At 40.0% G+C, this 25,696-nt stretch overlaps 1 pseudogene; it reads left to right on the forward strand.

The window, feature by feature from the left end:
- LOC100341021 (lysophospholipid acyltransferase LPCAT4 pseudogene) overlaps positions 1-22,672 on the forward strand; it is a 136,757-nt pseudogene extending 114,085 nt beyond the window's left edge.
- The last annotated feature ends 3,024 nt before the right edge of the window (positions 22,673-25,696 follow it).

Here is a 25,696-nt window from a genome sequence, read left to right on the forward strand (position 1 = left end):
CTGCTGTGGCCAGGGAGTGCAGTGGAGGATGGCCCCAGTGCTTGGGCCCTACACCCCATGGGAGACCAGGAGAAGCACCTGGCTCCTGGCTTCATATCAGTGCGGTGTGCGGGCCGCAGCGTGCTGGCCCCGGCTGCCATTGGAGGGTGAACCAACAGCAAAGGAAGACCTTTCTCTCTGTCTCTGTCTCTCATTGTCCACTCTGCTTGTCAAAAAAAAAAAAAAAAAAAAAAAAAAAAGAGTAACTCAACACATTTATGATCAGGAAAACACAGTTTAAAATGAAAAAAAAAATAAGATTTATTTCCATAGCTATTATAATGACATGTAAATAAACAAAGTAGGATGTGGAATAATTGGAATTTTCATATATTGTTGTTAAGACCACAAAATGAATTTTGGAGAACTGTTTGCCTGTTTCTCAATAAAATTAAATATTTATCTACCCTACAACCCAGTAATTCATTTCTAAGTATTAACATAAAATAAATTAAAATATGTCAACAGGAATACTTATGTACCAATATTTTAGTAATTTTGTTCATAATAACTGAAATGGGAATATAATAACATTCTGTCAATCAACAAGAGGATTGACAAATAATGATAGTTCTATACAATGGAATGCTACCCAACAATGTTACACAATGATCTACCAATGCATATAATAATCTCAAAAGTTTTTTTTCTTAAAATGAAAGGGCTGAAGGAGATGCAAGATGGCTACATAGAGTGTAGCCATACTATCTTCCGCTGCTCTGGCATATGAAAAGAACAAAGGGAGAATTTTGTTTTCAGACACTTGGCTGACAGAAATTTATGGCAAAGAACTAAAAGATAAAAAAAAAAAAAAAAAAAAAAAAAAAAAAAAAAAAAACAGCAAAGACTCTACGGGACAGGTGGAGAGAGGACAGGGACACCACTGCAGAGAGCTGCGTGGCTCAGTCATCTGCTGCTGTGAGCCACCATCATACCATGACAGGTAGGAAGAACTCACTGCATGCCCTGCCACTTGCAATTTTAGCTGAGAGGGAATTCCACAGTCACCCACTGAGCTTTACTTCAGCCTGCAAAGCTGACTGGGGTCTGAGCAATTGCCAAGCTTGGAGCAGAAAAGATGATCTGCTTCTTTCCCTTCCCAACTCCTGCAGAGCACCGTACTCAGCAGCAAAATTCAGGCAACACTCTTCTGTCCTGCTCCTACCAGTATCAGAATCAGCAGCAGGAGGAGATGCCATCTTCTTAAAGAAAAATGAGAGGAGATTTTAGCAGCCAATGTCACTGGTGATATTGCCTGAGGAAGAATGCTTTGGACTAAATGGACTTCCAGTTTGGCCTGCAGCCCTGGCAGCCAGGGTACCCACCTAAACTCATGAATGCAGAGCACTTTGCCTGCTTCCCATACTCCCTAAAAGGGCTCCCAGTGAACAGTGGCACCAACTTAAAAGACAAATATAGGCTGTCATGGGCTTACATAAGAGTGACTAGGGGGTTTTATATGAGAGATAAACCCCAATCCCCACTGACTTTAAGTTTGTCTTGGAGGGTTGACAGTGGGCATAGGGCCCCCTTAAACCTGTGTGGTGTTCCACTCCCCCTCTATATCACAGGCCTCTGTACTCAAACTGCCAAGGCAGAACACGAACAGGAAGCTGGCTTTGGAAATGCCTCAGCTCTCTCCATGGGTGTAGGAGCCTCATAGGGCAGAGTAGATCCCCTGCTCCATGTGATTATGGGAATCCTGTGCATTAGAACTCTGGAAATTCTGTAACTGCACAATAGGACATGGAGTGTAGCTGGGTCTCTGGGCAACCATTGTGTCTGGCTTCAGAAGCTCAGAGTGCACTGAGGGCTTGGGGTGGGTCATCACCTAGGGTTCTGTGCTCACACTGAGTACCTCACAGATCCTTTGTGTGGTTCTTGCAAATGTGTGACTCAAGTGTGTAGCCACTGGGAGCTTGCCCTGGGCGTTGACCACCTTGGCAGAGTGGATTGACGCAGAGACCACAGCAGCCAGCATGATCATACTCTCCCCACTGCTGAGAATAGAGGAGATTTACAATGCCCAAAATGGATATCACCCTAGTCATTTGCACCATACCCAAGCACTGATAGGAGCTCCCTGGCTCCAACCACAGAGCATAGTTTTAAGATAAAATACACCAGAGGAGAAAACCAACAAGTAGTTCCACAAATGCCTAAAAATAAATGTAGAAACATGAAAAATATAAACAAGGAAGACAACATGACTCCCTCAAAAGAACACAACACTTCAATATTAGAATGTAAAGCCACAGAGATTTATGTAATGCCTGAAAAGGAATTCTAAAGAATGATCATAGGATTACTCAGAAGCAATGAGGAGCAAATTCTTGAGTATAAGAAATCTATACATGACATGGATGAAAAAGGTTCCTGTGAGGTAGAGATACTGCAAGAAAATCAAGCTGGAATATTAGAATTGAAGAACTCAATATTTGAAATAAAAAATACAGTTGAAAACCTTAACAACAGACTTGCTTAGGCAGAAGGAAAAATACACACGCTAGAATACAAATTTTGAAAATATCGCAGACTAAAAAAAAATAGATTAGAAAAATTAAAACCAGTGTTTGAGATTTATGGGATACTATCAAACAACTCAACCTAAGGGTCTTAGAATTTCCTGCAATGTGGAAAGAGAGAATGGATTAGAAGGCCTCGTCAGTGAAATAATAACAGAAAACTTCCCTAATTTGGACAAAAAAGTGGGGGAGCACCCACATACAGGAAGCACATAGAATTCTTAATAGACAAGATCAGAAAAGATATTCACCATGACAATTGTAGTCAAATTCTCATCAGTAAACTGAAAAGAAAAGGTTCTAAAATGTGAATGACAGAATTGCCAGATACTAGATACCTTCAGAGTATTTCCAATTAGACTGAGTTGATTTCTCATCAGAAACACTACAAGCTAGGAGAGAATGGAGAGACACAGCCCAAGTCTTAAAAGAAAAAAAAAAATGCTGTCAACCCAAAATACTTTACTCCGTAAAGCTATCATTTATGAATGAAGATAAAATAAAGACCTTCCATAACAAACAGAAATTGAAATTGTCACCACTCATCCAAACTTACAAATGATGCTTAAGGATGTGCTACACACAGAAACACAGAAAGGTAGCTTTCATTACGAAAGAATGTGAAAGCAGGAAATCTCCCAAAAAATTATAACAAATATCCAAAGCAAACAGTAGGAATGTTTATGAACAATAGTAGGGCCAAGTTGTTACTTATCAATAATAATATTGGATAAAAATGCCATAAATTTTCCAATTAAGAGATACAGACTGGTGGAATGGATTAAAAACCAAGGTCTACCTAATTGGTTCATGCAAGAAATATACCTCACCAACAAACATACACACAAACTGAAAGAAAAAGGATGGAAAAAAATCCCATGCTAAATGAAAGTGAAACAGAGCAAGAGTACTCATCTTGATATCAGAAAAAATAGACTTTAACACAAAAACTGGTAAAAGAGGCAAGGAAGGGTGCTATGTAATGATTAAGGGAATAATGCAACAGGAAGATATGACTACAGTACATGTAAATAGACCCAAAACCAGGGCACCTATTTAAAGCAAATTTAATTTGTCTAAAGGGAGACATGGAGCCCAACATAATACTAGTGAGGATCTTCAACACTCCATTTTCACAATAGACAGATCAACTATATAGAAAATCAAGAAAGAAACAACAGAGCTAATCTACCCTATCAATCAAATGGACATAATTGATATCTACAGAACATTTCATCCCACAGATAAAGAATGTACATTCTTTTCATCAGTGCATGGAACTTTCTCTGGGTTAGACCATAGGCTAGTCCATAAAGCAAGACTCAACACATTAAAAAATTGAAATTGTACTATGTATCCTTTCTAACTACAATGGAATGGTATTGAAAATTAACTCTGTACTGCAAAAGAAACAGTCAGGAGAGTGTAGAGGCAACCGACAGAATGGGAAAAAATATTTGCGAACTACGCAACTGATAAAGGGTTGATAACCAGAATCTACAAAGAAATCAAGAAACTCCACAACATCAAAACAAACAACCCACTTAAGAGATGGGCCAAAGGCCTCAACAGGCATTTTTCAAAAGAGGAAATCCAAAGGGCCAACAGACACATGAAAAAATGTTCAAGATCACTAGCAATCAGGGAAACGCAAATCAAAACCACAATGAGGTTTCACCTCACCCCGGTTAGAATGGCTCACATTCAGAAATCTACCAACAATAGATGCTGGAGAGGATGTGGGGAAAAAGGGACACTAACCCACTGTTGGTGGGAATGCAAACTGGTTAAGCCACTATGGAAGTCAGTCTGGAGATTCCTCAGAAACTTGAATATAACCCTCCCATACAACCCAGCCATAGCACTCCTTGGAATTTATCCAAAGGAAATTAAATTGGCAAACAAACAAGCTGTCTGCACCTTAATGTTTATTGCAGCTCAATTCACAATGGCTAAGACCTGGAACCAACCCAAATGCCCATCAACAGTAGACTGGATAAAGAAATTATGGGACATGTACTCTATAGAATACTATACAGCAGTCAAAAACAATGAACCCCGGTCATTTTCAACAAGATGGAGGAATCTGGAAAACATTATGCTGAGTGAATCAAGCCAGTCCCAAAGGGACAAATATCATATGCTCTCCCTGATTAGCGACAACTGACAGAGCACCAAAGAGGAAATCTGTGGAAGTGAAATGAACACTATGAAAAACAGTGACTTGATTAGCTCTTGTCCTGACTGTTGATGTACAGTATAATACTTTATCCATTTTAGTATTTTTTCTGTTTTGTTCTAGTACTATTGGTTGAACTCTGTAATTAACACACAATTATTCTTAGCTGTTTAATTTTTAACTGAAAAGTGATCCCTTTTAAATATAACAGTGGGAATAAGAGAGAGAGGAGATGTACAATTCGGGACATGCTCAATCGGACTTGCCCCAAATGGTGGAGTTAGAATCGTGCCAGGGGATTCCAGTACAATCCCATCAAGGTGGCATGTACCAATGCCATCTTACTAGTCCAAGTGATCAATTTCTGTTCACAATTGAGCATACTGATAGGTCTAAGAGTCAAAGGGATCACACAAACAAGACTAGTGTCTGCTACGACTAACTGATAGAATCAAAAAGGGAGAGAACGATCCATCATGGGAAGCAGGATACACAGCAGACTCATAGAATGGAAGATGTCCTAAACAGCACTCTGGCCTCAGAATCAGCCTCTAAGGCATTTGGATCTGGCTGAAGAGCCCATGAGAGTATTTTATGCATGGAAAGCCAAGGCACTCTGGAAAAAAAAAAAAAAAAGAAGAAGAAGACCTAAATGAAAGATCTCTGCGAGTGAGATCCCAGTGGAAAGAACAGGGCCATCAAAGAAAGAGGTACCTTTCTATGAAGGGAGGAGAGAACTTCCACTTTGACTATGACCTTGTTTGAATAAGATCAAAGTCGGCGAACTCAAAAGGCTTCCATAGCCTTGGCAACTCATGACTAGAGCCTAGGGAGATTACTGACGCCATAAAAAGGAGTGTCAAATTGTTAAATCAACAACAGGAGTCACTGTGTACTTACTTCTCATGTGGGATCTGTCCTTAATGTGTTGTCCAATGTGAAGTAATGCTATAACTAGTACTGAAACAGTATTTTACACTTTGTGTTGTTGTGTGGGTGCAAACTGATGAAATTTTTACTTAATGTATACTAAATCGATCTTCTGTATATAAAGATAATTGAAAATGAATCTTGATGTGAATGGAATGGGAGAGGGAGTGGGAGATGGGAGGGGTGCGAGTGGGAGGGAAAATATGAGGGAGAAGCCATTGTAATCCATAAACTGTACTTTGGAAATTTATATTTACTAAATATAAAAAAGAAAATTAATAACTTAAGAAACTCCAGAAAATATGCAATCACATGGAGACTGAAGAACATTATCCTGAATGAACAGTGGGTCACAAAAGAAATCAAAAAAAGAAATAAAAATTTTCCTGTAAACAAATTAAGATGACAATAAAACATATCAAAACTCAAGGGATACACCAAAAGCAGTGTTAAGAGGGCAGTTTATGGCAATCAGTGCCTATATCAAGAAATTAGAAAGTCATCCAATAAATGCTTAATAATGCATCTCAAGGACATAGAAAAACAACAACAAACCAAACCCAAAATTAGTAGATATAAATAAATAATATTAGAGAAGAAATAAACAAAACTAAAACCAAAAAAAAAAAACAATATGAAAGATCAGTAAAACAATGAGTCTTTTTTTCAAAGCAAACAAAATTGATATACCATTGGCTCAACTAACATAAAATTAAGAAGACCCACATTAATATAATCAGAGATTACAAAGGATTTGTTACAATGGATATCACAGAAATAAAAGAATCATCAGGAATTATATATGCAAAACATCGGAAAATCTGGAATAAATGGATAAATTTCTGGATACAAGTTAATGTCATAGTAACTTATTTGTATGTCAAGTAATAGCCTGGCCCCACACATATATTATTTTAAAAAATCAATAATACCAGCAATTTACCAATTTCTAATGATTTGTAGGAAACTGTAATAGATGGCAAAATACACAATCTCTAATTTTATGAACCACCAATGAAGAAATAGAAGTTAGGAAGGTTAAATGCCAGAAGATTACATTCTTGTATGATGAAGCTAGAATATAAATTCAGGTCTGTATGACTCCAAAGTCTGTCTTTTGAATTTTAATGATGTTACTGGAAATTGTTTTCATGGACCTATGGCTGCATATAAGTGTGATTTATATGGCTGAATATGATAATTACAGGAACCATACTAGCTCAGTCAGTAATGGCTATTTTTCTTGTGATACTTAATGACTTTGCTACAATTTCCATGGGAATTTCCCAATAAAAAAGTTTGCATTTTGGCCAGTTTTAATTATTCCTTTTTGTAGATCAGCCTAATAATGGAAATAATACACATAAGCTGCCAAAAATCAGTAGAGTTCATATAACTCTTAAGAACTCAAAGTAGTAATTTACTTTTTAAAAGATTTTGTTTATTTGTTTGAAAGGCAGAGTTACAGAGAGGCATAGGCAGAGAGAGAGAGAGAGAGAGAGAGAGAGAGAAATATTCCAGCTGCTGAATCACTCCTCAAATGGCCAAAATGGACAGAGCTGGGACAATCCAACGCCAGAAGCCAGGAGCTTCTTCCAGGTCTCCCACTAAGGTGCAGGAGCAAAAGTACTTGGGCCATCTTCTACTCTCTTCCCAGGCCATCGCAGAAAACTTGATCAGAAGTAGAGCAGCTGGGACTCAATCTGGTGCCCTTAGGGGATGCCAGCACTGCAAGTGGTGGTTATACCAGCTATGCCACAGCAATGGCCTCAGGAATAATTTCTAAAGTCAAGAAAGTGACTGAAAATATAGTTACTTAATGTAAATTTCTAGGATAACAATGTGAATTAGAAGCCCTGAAATATTTCCAAAACCGTAAATGAGAATGAAATACATCTCATGTTCCTCACCCAGTCCAGGAACACCTTGCTTCCTGGGATTTGGAACTGCACTCTGGATGCCTTGCCTAATACTGAAAATCACTCCTGCTTGCTGTGTTCTCTGGCCAAGTGTTTCTGTGCTCTGCCCAGGCCCACCATAGGTCTCAGGGCTAACACTTTTGCCATGGATGCTGCCAGATTCTAAATGCTACTCCTAAGGTGTTGCTTGCATCTGAAAATTCTGCACCCAATTCCAGCCCAGGAACAATTCACAGACAATGGCCCAGGACACTTGCTCTGCTGTTACAGAACAAAGTCACTCTCACAATACAGCAACACTCTCAGACAGCTTATGTTGAATCCATCATATACACATAGCATTAGTGCAACTCTTGTAGTTCTAGATTTGGACAGTGAGTAGGAGGCTTTCAGACTATCCAGCTACTGGAGCCAGCACTGATATTGTCAGTCTTTGTTGTAGACGTACCCACAGAACCAGCAAATCTTGCTTCTAACACTTGAGAAGCTCTTTTTTTTTTAACATTTTTCTTTTATTTATTTATTTATTTTTTATTTTTTTGACAGGCAGAGTGGACAGTGAGAGAGAGAGAGACAGAGAGAAAGGTCTTCCTTTGCCGTTGGTTCACCCTCCAATGGCCACCGCGGCCGGTGCGCTGCAGCCGGCGCACCGCACTGATCCGATGGCAGGAGCCAGGTACTTCTCCTGGTCTCCCATGGGGTGCAGGGCCCAAGCACCTGGGCCATCCTCCACTGCACTCCCTGGCCACAGCAGAGAGCTGGCCTGGAAGAGGGGCAACCGGGACAGAATCCGGCGCCCCGACCAGGACTAGAACCCGGTGTGCCGGCGCCGCAAGGCAGAGGATTAGCTTAGTGAGCCGCGGCGCCCGCCCGAGAAGCTCTTAACCCCAGTTTCTCTCTTGGGAGACAGCGAAGGACCTCTGTAATGGATCTCAGTGATAACACAGAGCCACAGGAAGAGCCCAGACCTTGGTATGGCTACCATCAACTATAGGAAATAAAGGCAAAGGGAGACTGAATTACAAAAATAAAACTACAACTAATGATAAAGCAGCATATCAATATACAGAAGCATATCTCCAGCACAAAGCCTTCAGTCAACAGGAACCACCTTCTAAACGTGATAGAAACTACTGAACCCGCTGTTGCACAAAACCAATGTAGAAACACAGGAGATATGAACAAGCACAGCAATATGACAAGCCAGAAGGAGCAATACTGCATTAACATCAGTCTATGAAGAATGGGAGAGTGATGAAATGCCTGAGAAGGAATTCAAGAGAATACAAAAGAGTACACATAAACAGTTCAATGAAATTAGTAAATCAGTACAGGATATGAATGAGAACTTCAGCAAAGAGATAGAGATATTGAAAAAGGAAGCAAAAAATGAGAAATGAATAATTCAATAAGTCAATTAAAAAAAATACAGTGAAAAGCCTTAACATAATAGACTAGATAATGCAGAAGAAAGAACATCTGATCCAGAAGACAGAGCTTTTCAAATGTCTCAGTTAGACCAGAAAAATGAAGAAAACATTAAAAAGAATGAAAACTGTCTGGGATTTCTGAGATATTATCAATTGATCCAATATACAAGTTGGGGAATTCCCAAAGGAATGGAAAAAAAGAATGGTTTAGAAAAACTATTCAATGAACTAACAGCAGAAAATTTCCCCAATTTGGAGAAATATACACATCCAAATAGAAGAAGCTCAGAGATGGGGCCGGCGCCATGGCTCACTTGGCTAATCCTCCACCTGCGGCACCGGCATCCTATATGGGCACCAGGTTCTGGTCTCGGCTGCTTCTCTTCCAGTCCAGCTCTCTGCTGTGGCCCAGGAGGGCAGTGGAGGATGGCCCAAGTGCTTGGGGCCTGCACCCGCATGGGAGACCAGGAAGAAGCACCTGGCTCCTGGCTTCAGATCGGTGCAGCACTGACCGTAGCAGCAATTTGGGGGTTAAACCAGCGCAAGGAAGACCTTTTTCTCTGTCTCTCTCTCTCTCACTGTCTATAACTCTACCTGTCAAAAAAAATTCTAAAAAGAAAAAAAAAGAAGCTCATAGAAGCATGATCCATAAAAGATCCTCAGCATAACACACTATAATCAAATATTCAAAAGTCAAGCACTAGAGTGTCCTATAATTTGCAAGAGAAAAGAATCAGGTCACTTTGAAAGGGACTCCCATAGATTGACAGCATATTTCTCAACAGGAGAGAATGGGGAGCTATAATCCAATTTCTGAAAGAAAAAAAAAAAACCTGCCAACCCAAAACAGTTTATCCAGTGACATTCTCATTCATAAACAGAAGTTATTCCATGACAATCAAAAATTCAAAGAATTGATCATCATCTGGCCAGCCTTACAAATTATACTTAAAGAAGTACTATATATAGAAACAGAGAAAGGCAAGCAAAATCATAAAAGAATAGGAAGGTAGAAAAACTACCAGTAAAAGAACAAAAGATATTAAAAAAAAAAAAACAATAGAAATCTGTATGGAACAATTCCAGGAACAATTAATTACTTATCAATAATAACCTTGGATGTAAGTAAACTAAATTCCACTATTTGAGAGTCATTGAAAAAAATTGCCTACATGATCTTTCTCTAATTTTGATACTCTACAACAGTATTTAATCCTCACCTTACGAAAAAGAGAAAGCAGACCACAGAAACAATAGTAATATACAACGTTTAGCACTAGGTACATGGGAGGTGTTGAAATAGACATGGTTAAAGAAACACAATTATCACTGTGCATTAAACACATAAAAGAATTTTTATATACTTTTAGAATGTGCAGAAGGAGAAAAGCAATTTCCAGTAACATCCAAATACATCTCAGTCATCCATGACAGGACCTTATGTCTTTTTCTCACATATGCTTTAATATAAATCTTTGTGCAAAGTGAGAGTGTAAGAAAGAAGTTTAGTGGAACAAAACCTAAGTGTTTCATTTTTGCATCTTATGTTGAGGCCAAAAGAAAGTAGTAAACCAGGAGGCATTGTGATATGTGAAATTCTGTCAGCATTGTGATGATTCAGTGGATTCACATACAACCTTGGAGAGGAGTTAAACATGTAATGTAAAGAAAAATATGTTGGGGCTGGCATTATGTCATAGTGGGCTAAGCCTCCACCTGTGGCACTGGCATTCCATATGGGCTGCTCCTCTTTTGATCGAGCTTTCTGCTATGGCCTGGGAAAGCAATAGAAGATGGCCCAAATGCTTGGGCCCCCACACCAGGGTGGGGTCCTGGAGGAAGTTCCTGGCTCCTGGTATCAGATCAGCACAGCTCTGGCCACTTGGCGAGTGAACCAGCATATGGAAGGATTCTCTCTCCATTTCTCCCTCTCTCTCTAACTCTACCTCTCAAATAAATAGATAAATGAAATCTTTTAGAAATAATAAATAAATAATAATATGTCAATTGATATAATCTCACTTTGGCAAATGCATACCCTATAATCTAACCTATAAAAAATGATCTCTATAGATCCTAACTAAGGGATATGTAGGAAAGGAGAAAACACAATGAATTTGTAGATGTCCATTGACTCTAATTCTTTACTAATTTATTAGAATCACTTTGATTTCCATTGAAAGCATCTTTCAGGGGGTTTTGTGAGAGAAATGAGAAAGTGTGAGCATGTATATATATTTTAAAATTAGAATGAAAATTAATATTATATGAGGTCCTTGTCCAAACTGAGGAAAATGTGAATTAACCAATTACATTGTACTGTGGGAATATATTTCACTAACAGATGTAAAAATGTCATATTTGCACTAAGGATGGTTTTATAATGCTGAAGACCTTATTCCATAAGAAATAAGTATGCTGCTAAAAGAAAATAAAGTCACTCAGATGAATAATTTTCAATCAAATTATTCATTCTCAAACTTGAAACAATAGAGTCAAGCATTTTAAAAAGTTGATTATATGATCTGTAATGGACTTAATGCTTGTAATCTTCTAAACTGTACATGTTGAAGCCCTAGTCCCCAGTTTTGTGAGGAATCTTTGAAGACTTCAAGAGCTGTTCTTTTGTTGTAGAGGTGTAAACCACTGCCTTTGATGCTGGCCTCCCACATGAGTACAGCAAAAGATGGCCCAACTGCTTGGGTCCCAGCCCCAAATGTTGGGGAACTGTATGGAGATCTTGGCCTCCAGCTTCGGCCTTAACAGTCCCAGACACTGCAGCCACTTGAGGAGTGAAACAGCAGATGGAAGATCTCTCTCTCTCTCTCTCTCTCTCTGTCTCTATCTCTCTCTCTCCCTCTAACCTCTCTGTAACTGTCTTTCAAATAAATAAAATAAATCTTTTGAAATATTAAAAATAAGTCCTCATAGAAAATGGAAGAGTAGAAAAGCTCTTCCCCTGTCTTCTACATGCTCTTCCCAAAAAGAGTGTGTGGTATCAAGTCATATCCCTCTGGATTCTAGGTACAGCTACAACTTATCAATAAAGAGTTTCACAGAGAATAAATCAGACAACTGACTTGTAAAATCTGACCTGTTCATGTACCACATTGACCTTAACTCACTACCCTAGGCAAACAGTGTCATAACAAGGAAATTCAGAATGATATTCCAAGATATTCAAATCTGCCCTTTATCTTAATTAGATATTAAACAACTGGGAACTATTCACTTAAAAAGTGGTACTTATTGAATACCAGGAAAAGCTAGGAACAGTAATGAATATTGGGATTAAGTAGTAAATGAATCATAGCATTTTCTGCCCCTTCTCTCATGTAGTCTACCTTCTTGAGGGTAAACTAGAAAGTAAGCAGATAAAATAGATGATAGATAGATAGAGAGATAAATAGGAGTATTATGTTTGAGGATGGGGGTCTCTATTTAAATGATTAAGGTCATATGATTGTAGCCCTTATCTGATAGGCTGGAGTCTTTACATGCTCAATCAGACTTGCCCCAAATGGTGGAGTTAGAATCGTGCCAGGGGATTCCAATACAATCCCATCAAGGTGGTATGTACCAATGCCATCTCACTAGTCCAAGTGATCAATTTCAGTTCACAATTGATCACACTGATAGATCTAAGAGTCCAAGGGATCACACAAACAAGACTAGTGTCTGCTATTACTAACTGCTAGAATAAAAAGGAAGAGAACGATCCATCATGGGAAGCAGGATACACAGCAGACTCATAGAAGGGCAGATGTCCTAAATAACACTCTAGCCTCAGAATCAGCCCCTAAGGCATTCGGATCTGGCTGAAGAGCCCATGAGAGTATTTTAGGCATGGAAAGCCAAGACACTCTGGAAAAAAAAAAAAAAAAAAAAAAAAAAAAAAAACAAACAAAACCTAAATGAAAGATCTCTGCGAGTGAGATCCCAGTAGAAAGAACAGGTCATCAAAGAAAGAGGTACCTTTCTATGAAGGGAGGAGAGAACTTCCACTTTTACTATGACCTTGTCTAAATAAGATAAGAGTCGGCGAACTCAAAAGGCTTCCATAGCCTTGGCAACTCATGACTAGAGCCTAGGGAAATTACTGACGCCATAAACAAGAGTGTCAATTTGCTAAGTCAACAATAGGAGTCACTGTGTACTTATTCCTCATGTGGGATCTCTGTCCTGAATGTGTTGTCCAATGTGAACTAATGCTATAACTAGTACTGAAACAGTATTTCACACTTTATGTTCTGTGTGGGTGCAAACTGTTGAAATCTTTACTTAATATATACTAAATTGATCCTCTGTATATAAAGAGAATTGAAAATGAATCTTGATGTGAATGGAATGGGAGAGGGAGCGGGAGATGGGAGGGGTGCGAGTGGGAGGGAAAATATGGGGGGGAAGCCATTGTAATCTATAAACTGTGCTTTGGAAATTTATATTTACTAAATAAAAGTTAAAAAAAGAAGAGACATCAGAGGAATCTCTCTCTCTCTCTCTCTCTCTCTCTTTCTTTTTCGTTCTCTTTCTCTTTCCACAGTCTGAACTGTCTTACTTATTTTCTCATTCTGGTGCTAAGGAAAGGCCTCTAAAGATGCAGTGAGAAAGTAGGCATCCAGAAGCCAAGAAAAGGGCCCTCACCAAAAAACAAATCTTCTGGACTTTGACTGTAGACTTCCCAGCCTCAAGAACTGTGAGTAAATAAATTTCTGTAATTGTCAATTAAGCCACCAGTTTGTGGTATTTTGTTCCAGCAACCCATGCAAACAGATCCTCTCCATTTCAGGGTGCTACAGAATTAGATGTAGAAAACAGTGTGCTTTCCTAAGGAAAATTAAAAGAAATTGCTTGTTGATGTAGATATTTTAAAAGCATTTCTTTATTGTTTTTATTTAGTCAGGTTAATTATTAATGTAAGATTTCATAAAAAAGATGTTCAAACAATTGCAACTGAGCATGAAAATATATCTTCAAATTAGATATCTGTATATGTAGTCTTATCTTTAACTAAATGGATCATTTCACTAAGTCAACATACTTTCTATTGTAAATATTTTCTCTTCGTTGTGAACGACTATTCGGTGCAAATGAAAGCTAAGGGACTGTCATGAACAGCTAAAAACATCTATGTCTGAGCAAGATTTCAGGTAGTAACCATTTTCTTTTGTACTAGAAGCCAGTACTTTAACCTGGATCTTCCCACCTGATTTACATGTTCCAAGCAAATCACTGACATCAGGATAAGAGAATGAAGTAGGTATGCATTCATTGTAAAGCTCAGAGCGAGGAGCCAAGTGTCTATTTCCTAATTCCTAGGTTCCTTGAGGTGTAAAGTATAAAGGTGGCAATAGATTGAATTTGAGACTGAAAGCTATATGTTCAGCTCATGTCCAGGTCCTTATTGGTCTGCAATGCACAAGGTCCTTCCTTGATTGGTCAGCAAGTTTGCATTCTTTAGATCAGTTTTGATGATGGAAAAGTGGAAATCAGGTGGTAGACAATCTTTGCTCATAGCCTGAGATTCTTGGGGAGAAAAACCCAGAATAAGACTGGGCATGAAAATAATATCTATAAAGGAAAGAAATATCTTCATAATTTCTGTAATCAGAGACCCTGTAGGGTTAGCTTCAAAACTCCCTCAATCCAGTGATTTAATTTTTGTAAGAGATTGATTTGCAATCATAAAGGTAGGACAATAAAACTTTTCACTAAATGAGGGATACTGGGAATCTATGTAGGACCTGATGGCATCTGCCTTCTGCATCAAAGATACTGTGGAGGGGCTCATTTTCAATAAGTGTTTATTCCTTATATACAAATCTGCAATTGTCCTCTTAATTATGAAGTAATTTCCCATAAAAATTTCAAAGAACTATGTGAAATATACCTCACTTAAATGAAAATAACTAATTTTTAGTGTAAAGTATCTTTAGAAAATCCTCAATAGAGTTCTGTTATTTTAATTAACTATATTGATTTGAATTAAGTTGGATATCTTGTTTCTTCAAACAAAACTGTAGAGTGAGGACAAGACATTTTATCAAGTATCACAGTAATTATATAGTACTTTTCATCTGATAAATGCCCACATTAATCAAATGTTTAATTTTTATTCCTAAACTCAGAAGGTACTCACTTTAAGTACAAAAGTGAGGTAATGCAAGGAGAGATCAAGTGCATGTCATCTAGCTTGCCTTAATTTCCTTGTGTTTATGCTCATTTTTATCAATATGAGTTTGTAACTGTTTCTTACACAAGAGGAGTGTCTAGAAGCTTCTGTGATGCTACATGACAAATCATAAAGACCTACATATCTATCACACAATTATCAAATGTTCCCATGTCAAAAGTTGTCTAACTCCTTAATAAAATGAGGTAACTCATAAGATGTCATAAAAGTTCCAAGAAGAAATCAAAGTACCAGAAATTCTTATGGAGTAAACATTGAGGCAAATTTATGAATAATGTCAAACTGTATTTTTTTTTCCATGAGAGTACTAACAGGATGGGGAGTAAGAAAAATCAGTTGAATCTCTGCCTGACACAATTTATTTACGTGCTTATTGACAAACATTATTTCTCACTGCTAACAGTTATCTACAACTGGAAAAGTTACAAAATAGCCCAAGGGCAATGTAAACCTAGAATCAGTAACCCAGACAGCCATGACAGTTTACAATACATTTTTCCATTGCAGATGTCTAGCTATTTTGTGGTGGTTATTTATTCCTAATTTTCTTTTTTTTTTTTTAAACTTTTATTTAATGCATGTAAATTTCCAAAGTACGACTTATGGATTACAATGGCTTTCCCCCCATACCGTCCCTCCCACCCACAACCCTCCCCTTTCCCACTCCCTCTCCCCTTCCATTCACATCAAGATCCATTTTCGATTATCTTAATATACAGATCAGCTTAGTATACATTAAGCAAGGGTTTCAACAGTTTGCTCCCACACAGAAACATAAAGTGAAAAATAATAGATGATTTTTTTTAAATGATGATGAAATCAGAGCAGACCTATTGTCATGTTTAATCCCAGTGAGAGTCAAGTTGGGAATTGATAATTTCTTTCTTTTTTTTTTTTTTTTTTTTTTTTTACAGAGGATCAGTTTAGTATGCATTAAGTAAGGATTTCAACAGTTTGCACCCCCATAGAAACACAAAGTGAAATATATTGTTTGAGTACTCGTTATAGCATTAAATCTCAATACACAGCACATTAAGGACAGAGATCCTACATGAGGAGTAAGTGCACAGTGACTCCTGTTGTTGACTTTACCAATTGACACTCCTGTCTATGGCATCAGTAATCTCCCTATGCTCCAGTCATGAGTTTCCAAGGCTATGGAAGCCCTCTGAGTTCTCCGATTCTTATCTTGTTTAGCAAGGTCATAGTCAAAGTGGAGGTTCTCTCCTCCCTTCAGAGAAAGGTACCTCCTTCTTTGAAGACCTGTTCTTTCCACTGGGATCTCACTCGCAGAGATCTTTTGCCAGAGTGTCTTGGCTTTCCATGCCTGAAATACTCTCATGGGCTTTTCAGCCAGCTCCGAATGCCTTTAGGGCTGATTCTGAGGCCAGAGTGCTATTTAGGACATCTGCCATTCTATGAGTCTGCTGAGTATCTCACTTCCCATGTTGGATCACTCTCCCCTTTATTTACTCCATCAGTTAGCGTTAGCAGGTACTAGACTTGTCTATGTGCTCCCTTTGACTCCCAGTCCCTTCACCATGACCAACTGTGAACTGAAACTGATCACCTGGAACAGTGAGATGGCATTGGTACATGCCACCTCGATGGGATTGAATTGGAATCCCCTGGTATGCTTCCAACTCCACCACGTGGGGCAAGTCAGCCTGAGCATGTCCCAAATTATACATCTCTTCCCTCTCCCATTCCCACCACCATGTTCAACAGGGATCACATTTCAGTTAATTTTCAACACTTAAGAATAACTGTGCATCAATTACAGATCTAAACCAGTCATATTAAGTAGAACAGATAAAAAAACTACTAAGAGGGATAATGTATTTAGTTGTTCATTAACAGTCAGGGCTATGCTGATCAAGCCACCATTTCCCATAGTGTCCACCTCACTCCAACAGGTTTCCCTCTTGGTGTTCAGTCAGTCGTCACCGATCAGGGAGAACATATGGTATTTGTCCCTTTGGGACTGGCTTATTTCACTCAGCATGATGTGTTCCAGATTCCTCCATTTTGTTGCAAATGACTGGATTTCGTTGTTTCTTACTGCGGTATAGTATTCTAAAGAGTACATATCCCATAATTTCTTTATCCAGTCTATCGTTGATGGGCATTTAGGTTGGTTCCAGGTCTTAGCTATTGTGAATTGAGCTGCAATAAACATTAGGGTGCAGACCTCTTTTTTGTTTGCCAATTTAAATTCCTTTGGGTAAATTCCAAGGAGTGGGATGGCTGGGTCGAACGGTAGGGTTATCTTCAGGTTTCTGAGGAATCTCCAGACTGACTTCCATAGTGGCTTGACCAGTTTGCATTCCCACCAACAGTGGGTTAGTGTCCCTTTTTCCCCACATCCTCGCCAGCATCTGTTGTTGGTAGATTTCTGCATGTGAGCCATTCTAACCGGGGTGAGGTGAAACCTCATTGTGGTTTTGATTTGCATTTCCCTGATTGCCAATGACCTTGAACATTTTTTCATGTGCCTGTTGGCCATTTGGATTTCCTCTTTTGAAAAATGTCTATTGAGGTCTTTGGCCCATCTCTTAAGTGGGTTGTTGGTTTTGTTTTTGTGGAGTTTCTTGATCTCTTTGTAGATTCTGGTTATTAACCCTTTGTCTGTTGCATAGTTTGCAAATATTTTTTCCCATTCTGTCGGTTGTCTTTTCACTCTCCTGACTGTTTCTTTTGCAGTACAGAAACTTCTCAATTTGATGCAATCCCAATAGTTGATTTTGGCTTTGACTGCCTGTGCCTCCCGGGTCTTTTCCAGAAACTCTTTGCCTGTGCCAATATCTTGAAGGGTTTCTCCAATGTTCTCTAGTAACTTGATGGTGTCAGGTCGTAGATTTAGGTCTTTAATCCATGTGGAGTGGATTTTTGTGTAAGGTGTAAGGTAGGGGTCTTGCTTCATGATTCTGCACGTGGAAATCCAATTTTCCCAGCACCATTTATTGAATAGACTGTCCTTGCTCCAGGAATTAGTTTTAGATCCTTGATCAAATATAAGTTGGCTGTAGATGTTTGGGTTGATTTCTGGTGTTTCAATTCTGTTCCATTGGTCTATCCATCTGTTTCTGTACCAGTACCATGTTGTTTTAATTACAACTGCCCTGTAGTATGTCCTGAAATCTGGTATTCTGATGCCTCCGGCTTTGTTTTTGTTGTACAAGATTGCTTTAGCTATTCGAGGTCTCTTGTGCCTCCATATAAATTTCAGCACCATTTTTTCCAGATCTGAGAAGAAGGTCTTCGGTATCTTGATTTTAAATTTAATTTACTCCCAACAAAGAAAAGCCCAGGACCAGATGGATTCACTGCTGAATTCTACCAGACGTTTAAAGAAGAACTAACTCCAATTCTTCTCAAACTATTCAGAACAATCGAAGAAGAGGGAGTCCTCCCAAATTCTTTCTATGAAGCCAGCATCACCTTAATTCCTAAGCCAGAGAAAGATGCAGCACTGAAAGAGAATTACAGACCAATATCCCTGATGAACATAGATGCAAAAATCCTCAATAAAATTCTCGCCAATAGAATGCAGCAACACATCAGAAAGATCATCCACCCAGACCAAGTGGGATTTATCCCTGGTATGCAGGGATGGTTTAATGTGCGCAAGACAATCAATGTGATACACCACATTAACAGACTGCAGAAGAAAAACCATATGATTATCTCAATAGATGCCGAGAAAGCATTTGATAAAATACAACACCCGTTCATGATGAAAACTCTAAGCAAACTGGGTTTGGAAGGAACATTCCTCAATACAATCAAAGCAATCTATGAAAAACCCACAGCCAACATCCTATTGAATGGGGAAAAGTTGGAAGCATTTCCACTGAGATCTGGAACCAGACAGGGATGCCCACTCTCACCACTGCTATTCAATATAGTTCTGGAGGTTCTAGCCAGAGCTATTAGGCAAGAAAAAGAAATTAAAGGGATACAAATTGGGAAGGAAGAACTCAAACTATCCCTCTTTGCAGATGACATGATTCTGTATTTAGGGGACCCAAAGAACTCTACTAAGAGACTATTGGAACTCATAGAAGAGTTTGGCAAAGTAGCAGGGTATAAAATCAATGCACAAAAATCAACAGCCTTTGTATTCCTAATTTTCTAACAATGTTCTTCTATTGATATTGTCAACCTAGTTGGAAAAAAATGACATTTACTTGCAGCTGGTTAGGATTGCAGTTCAGGAAAATGCATTTAAGAAGACTTTGTGTCAAGATTGTAATTAGCACAGGGACAGGGAGGCCAAGAGGGTGGTTGAGCCACTTAGGAGTAGTTTCTGATATATCCTGGCCAACAATTTATGTTTTTTTCCTCTTGCTCTGGATATAAACAAACCCCTTGTTTAGATTAGATTCATAGGAGACCAAGGCTGATCTAGATTGACTTATAGCTCATTATACATTTATTATATTATCATGTTTAATGACACACCTACCAATCGTCATAACCCAAAACATTGATCATAAAAGAAAAAAGGGACAGGAGCCAGACGTCGGTAAATTTCCAACCACTTCTGGGAAAACCAGGAATATTCCTCCCCTTTGTTAGAAGGTACCTTCCCTTTGGTTAAACAAACCAAATAATGTAACACATGTTTCAAAGACAAAGCTGCTGCTCTCTGAGTGATCCTGCACTCTGACTATGGAGTATGCACTTTTGCTTTCTGAATAAAACGCTTACTGCATACTACTCATTATTTTGTGACTAGTTGCTGAACTCTTTCTTGAGGCAAAGTCTAGAACCAGAGTGCCAGGCAACATTTGCTGTCTGGAACCAGGATAATCAAGAGTCATATTGTCTTTTAAGGAAGGGACTGAGTATTGTTCCAACCTCTAGGTAATTTAGAGGTGCAGAGGGTGTTACAAAAGTTTAACAAGAAATAATGAATTGCAGTTTGACCACATTCAAATGGTTAGCTCTGGATATCCGATACCTGATTCACCAATGGTCGTCCAACTCCATTTAAGTGCTCAGAATCAACACTACTCCATGTTTATGTTCTTGACACCATGTGTATTTAGCTACAAAGGTTAACTAGACTGCCTATAGATGCAAGTAATTGTAGGAATAACTACAGCAGCATCTGAGACTAGCCAGTGTTTGAAAAACAACTATCATGATGGTAAATTCAACTCTCAACTTTTTGTTTGTTGTTTAAGCAGAAGTACCCTTGTTCGGATAGCACCCAAACCACCACAGACAACCCTGTAGTCCCGGAGGACAGATTAGTCAAGTGCATCATGTCTAGACTGTGTAGGGAAAGCTTGTTCCTCACTGGAAAGTTATGATTGTCTGGAGCATATCCTTCCAGGTTATCTAATTCATATTCTGTGTGAGATGCTTAATAAAATAAATCGTGTCAATTGACATGCAAATGATCTCTGTGAAGAGACAATCTCCCTACCCCATGGGAAAGCTGGTTTGGACTCCATTTGCACATCGATTTTAGCATTCCACAATTCCATTTATAGTTGTGCTTCTTTGACTTCACCTCTGAATAGCTTGTAGTATCTTACCAGTTTCCTCATTAATAAATTAAATAAGATCTTTAATGTGCACTCATTTTTACACCTGTATGAAAATCATGATTTTATTTTCCTCTGCAAATTATTCTTCAACAGTAACAAACTGAGTGTTTGTATTTCTCAAATGCCAAGTTGCCATTCAAGGGAATAAGCATCTTGAATCTTCTGAATCGCCAACATAAAACAATGTTTTAACAATAGTCAAAATATATGATATTCTGCCATATCCATATCTGGTAAGCCTAAGAAATCAGTACTCTCTCTAAAAACAAGAAAGTTTTATTGGACACTATCCAGGGAGGATGATGTAAGACTTCTACTTCTAAATCAAACATCATAAGATATCTAGATATCTGTACAACTCACTAATCCTGCAGCTAAGGATAATTTACTATGTGCCCTGCCCCATTCAATGAAGAATTTTAGCTTATGAATAAGAAGAAATATATTTGCCTTGGATTTCTAAGGAAAGAAAAACATACATGAAAAAAGTTCATTATTCTAGAAAGAATGATTTATAAAATGAAAATTCAGGAAGGCAGTGGGCAAAAGGAGGCCTAGATTTGGGGAACGGCTCTGGAAATGGCCACCCTGTAGGATGGGGAGGGTTGGGCGAGGAGGAGACACAGGGAACCTGCTAGCTGACGCTGAGAGGTCCAGGAGTCAGAAAATGATAAAAGAATGCAGCATGGCCAGGTGTCCCTTGAGGTCTGTCCCAGACCCCTGCACTTTGTGCCTCTGGCTAACCCCCTGCACTAATCTCTGCTTGAGGTGGGGGTAGGGGTTGGAAATGGGATTAGGAGCTTTCATCACGGGGTGCCTGTGCAGCCTGTCCTCATCCGCTACGCCAACGGTCTGGACACCACCAGCTGGGCGAGGAGGGCCCCTGGCGTACTGAGAGTCCTCTGGCTCACAGCCTCTCAGCCCTGCAGCATCGTGGATGTAGAGTTCCTCCCTGTGTATCACCCCAGCCCGGAGGAGAGCAGGGATCCCACCCTCTATGCTAACAATGTCCAGAGAGTCATGGCACAGGTTGTAGGGAGCTTGCCTGTGACTGTGGTGGGCCGGCTGAAGGTGGCCTTGGAGCCGCAGCTCTGGGAACTGGGAAAAGTGCTTCAGAAGGCTGGGCTGTCCCCAGGCTGTGTAGACGCTGGGCCAGAGCCAGGCCGGAATCGAATGATCAGCTAGGAAGAGTTTGCCAGACTGCTGTGGCTCTCTGATCCTCAGATGGTGGCTGGTGCCGTTAGCTACTTCCAGCAGGATGCCCAGGGTTTAGCGGACTTCCGCGATGTGGCGCTCGCACTAGCAGCTCTAGAGGGGGGCAGGAGCCTGGAGGAGCTGACCCGCCTGGCCTTTGAGCTCTTTGCTGAGGAGTAGGCAGAGGGGCCTGGCCGCCTGCTATACAAAGACGGAGTTAGCACCATCCTGCACCTGCTGCTGGGTTCACCCCACCCTGCTGCCACGACTTTGCATGCTGAGCTGTGCCAGGTAGGACCCAGCCAAGGCCTCTCCCTCTGCCAGTTCCAGAACTTCTCTCTCCATGACCCATTCTATGGGAAGCTGTTCAGCACCTACCTGCGCCTCTCAGCCCTGCAGCATCGTGGATGTAGAGTTCCTCCCTGTGTATCACCCCAGCCCGGAGGAGAGCAGGGACCCCACCCTCTATGCTAACAATGTCCAGAGGGTCATGGCACAGGTTGTAGGGAGCTTGCCTGTGATTGTGGTGGGCCGGCTGAAGGTGGCCTTGGAGCCGCAGCTCTGGGAACTGGGAAAAGTTCCTACCTGCGCCCCCCACACACCCCTGGAGGCACCTCCCAGATGCAGCATGCCTCCTCCCCAGGCAGCCTTACTGCTCTGGCCAATGGCACTGTATAGGCGCCCAAGCAGAAGGGTGACTGAGCACCTCAGCCCCCCACCCTTCCCTCTGCGGCTTGCCAGGGGCCTACCTATGCCTCAACCCCAACTCTGCTCCTTTTTGATTTTTGTTATTGCTGTTTGTTTGAAGTTGATTTTAATTTTTTGTTTGGGTTTTTTGGTAAGAAACTATTTTATATATAAATATAAATCTATCTATCTCTCTATATATATATCTATAAAAAAGAAGCTCAAAAATAAAATAAAATGAAAATTCAGAAGAATAATCATATAACAACACATTAATTACCTTTCAATTCCAGCTTATTTTTCATTGTTAAAAAGTCAGTAGCTGGCCGTGAGTCTGTTCCAAGCTCCAGCTAAGGAGGCATACGCCGGGACCCGGAGCAGGCTTGCGGCATCTCCTGCCCAGTCTGCCCTCGTGCGGAGCCCCTTTCTCTGGGAACTCACCTCCCTGGGACTCAGGGAGAGCCCTGTTAGGGCTGCTACTGGCCCTCGTCTATGATAGGACTAAGAGTCAAAGGGATCACATAAACAAGACAAGTGTCTGAAAATACTAACAGATAGAATAAAAAAAAGGGAGAGAATGATCCAACATGGGAAATGGTATACACAGCAGACTCATAGAATGGCAGATGCCCTAAACAGCACTCTGGCCTCAGAATCAGCTCTTAAGGCATTCAGATATGGCTGAAAAGCCCATGAGAGTATTTCAGGCATGGAAAGCCAAGACACTCTGGGGAAAAAAAAAAAAAAAAAAGAAAAAAAAAAAAAAAACCTAAATTAAAGATCTCTGCGAGTGAGATCCCAGTGGAAAGAACAGGTCATCAAAGAAAGAAGTACCTTTCTTTGAAGGGAGGAGAGAACTTCCACTTTGACCATGGCCTTGTCTAAATATGATCAGAGTCAGTGAACTCAGGGGGCTTCCATAGCCTTGGCAGCTCATGACAAGAGCCTAGGGTGATTACTGATGCCATAAACAAGAGTGTCAATTTGTTAAGTCAACAACAGGAGTCACTGTGCACTTACTCCTCATGTAGGATCTCTGTCCTTAATATGCTGTACATTGAGATTTAATGCTATAACTAGTACTGAAATAGTATTTTTCACTTTATGTTTCTGTGTGGGTGCAAACTGTTGAAATCTTTACTTAATATATACTAAACTGATCTTCTGTATATAAAGAGAATTAAAAATGGATCTTGATGTGAATGGAAGGGGAGAGGGAGCAGGAGATGGAAGGGGTGCGGGTGGGAGGGAAGTTATGGGGGGGAAGCCATTGTAATCCATAAGCCGTACTTTGGAAATTATATTCATTAAATAAAAGTTAAAAAAGTCAATAGCTGTATATGATAATTGAGATTTTTAAAAGATGGGGTATATAAATACAATTTCAAACACAATCAGAGGAATATTGACTACTTGATATAGCTAAATGAATGTTCCTTCAGAGATTTCCTTCATTGTTCATAATTGTTTCCTATTTTAATTTGCCTTGCCTCCAGGACTTTAAAGAATTACATTATCTAATTACAATTCTGAACAGAATAATACATCAAGTTCTTTACACATCAGTGTGCTTGCATTTATCAGATCCCATACCAATAAATGCTCAAAAAAAATTCGATAATATTTAGCCCAAGTGGTGTTGTTGGGAATCAGAAAATACTTACTAAGCACTGTATGGAAGATTCAGGTGTCTGAATTAAAAACATATGTAAATGTTAAAAGTTGTGACATGGGGCCAGCGCCATGGCTCACTTGGTTAAACCTCCACTTGCAGTGCCGGCATCCCATATGGACACAGGGTTCTAGTCCCGGTTGCTCCTCTTCCAGTCCAGCTCTCTGCTGTGGCCGGGAAGGCAGTGGAGGATGGCCCAAGTGCTTGGGCCCCTGAACCCACGTCGAAGTCCAGGAAGAAGCACCTGGCTCCTGGCTTCGGATCAGCACAGCGCGCGGGCCGTAGTGGCCATTTGGGGGGTGAACCAAAGGAAGGAAGACCTTTCTCTGTCTCTCTCACTGTCCATCTGTCAAAAAAAAAAAGTTGTGACACAGATCAGTCCTAGTCAAATCTGACCAATGTGAAAATATTTGTGTTGGCCGGTGCCGTGGCTTAATAGGCTAATCCTCCACCTTGCAGCGCCGGCACACCGGGTTCTAGTCCCTGTCGGGGCACCAGATTCTGTCCCGGTTGCCCTTCTTCCAGGCCAGCTCTCTGCTGTGGCCAGGGAGTGCAGTGGAGGATGGCCCAAGTGCTTGGGCCTCTGCACCCACATGGGAGACCAGGAGAAGCACCTGGCTCCTGGTTTTGGATCAGCACGATGCGCCGGCCGCAGCACGCCAGCCGCGGCGGCCATTGGAGGGTGAACCAACGGCAAAAGAAGACCTTTCTCTCTGTCTCTCTCTCTCTCTCACTGTCCACTCTGCCTGTCAAAAATAAAAAAATAAAATTTTTTAAAAAGAAAGAATTTGTGTTTAAGTTTTACTTGTTCTACCAAATTCAATTAGTTTTATTTTCATTTTATATATATTCACTATGATGCAACCAACACAGTAAAACCAAATGAAATATCAATGGGTCAAGAGTAAGGGTCTTGTGTCGGATGGGGCTTTCTTCAAATGGAACTTCTATATATTTATTAAATTAATAAATTTCAGGGGGAAGGAATGGCTAAGCCATCACTTGGGATGCCCACATCCCATCTGGAAGTGCCTGAGATCAGATCCCACCTCTACTTCCAATCCAGCTTCCTGTTAGTGCATCCTTGGAGGCAGCAGGTGATGGCTCAAATGCTTGTGCCGCTGAAACTCATGTAGGACACTTGGAATCAGTTCCGAATTCATGGTTTTGATCTGATTCTGCCCTAGCATTGCAGGCTACTCTCTCTTTCTCTTTTTCTCTCTCTCTCTCTCTCTCTCCTTGCTTTTTCTATCATTCTTGCTCTGCCTTTCAAGTAGATGAAAATGAATAAACAGCATTTTTTAAAAATGATCTATTTATTTGAAAGAGCTACAGAGAAAGAGGGAGAGGCATTAAGGATAATTAAT

Source organism: Oryctolagus cuniculus, chromosome 7 (assembly GCF_964237555.1).
Source record: "Oryctolagus cuniculus chromosome 7, mOryCun1.1, whole genome shotgun sequence".
In the NCBI taxonomy this organism is placed as follows: domain Eukaryota; kingdom Metazoa; phylum Chordata; class Mammalia; order Lagomorpha; family Leporidae; genus Oryctolagus; species Oryctolagus cuniculus.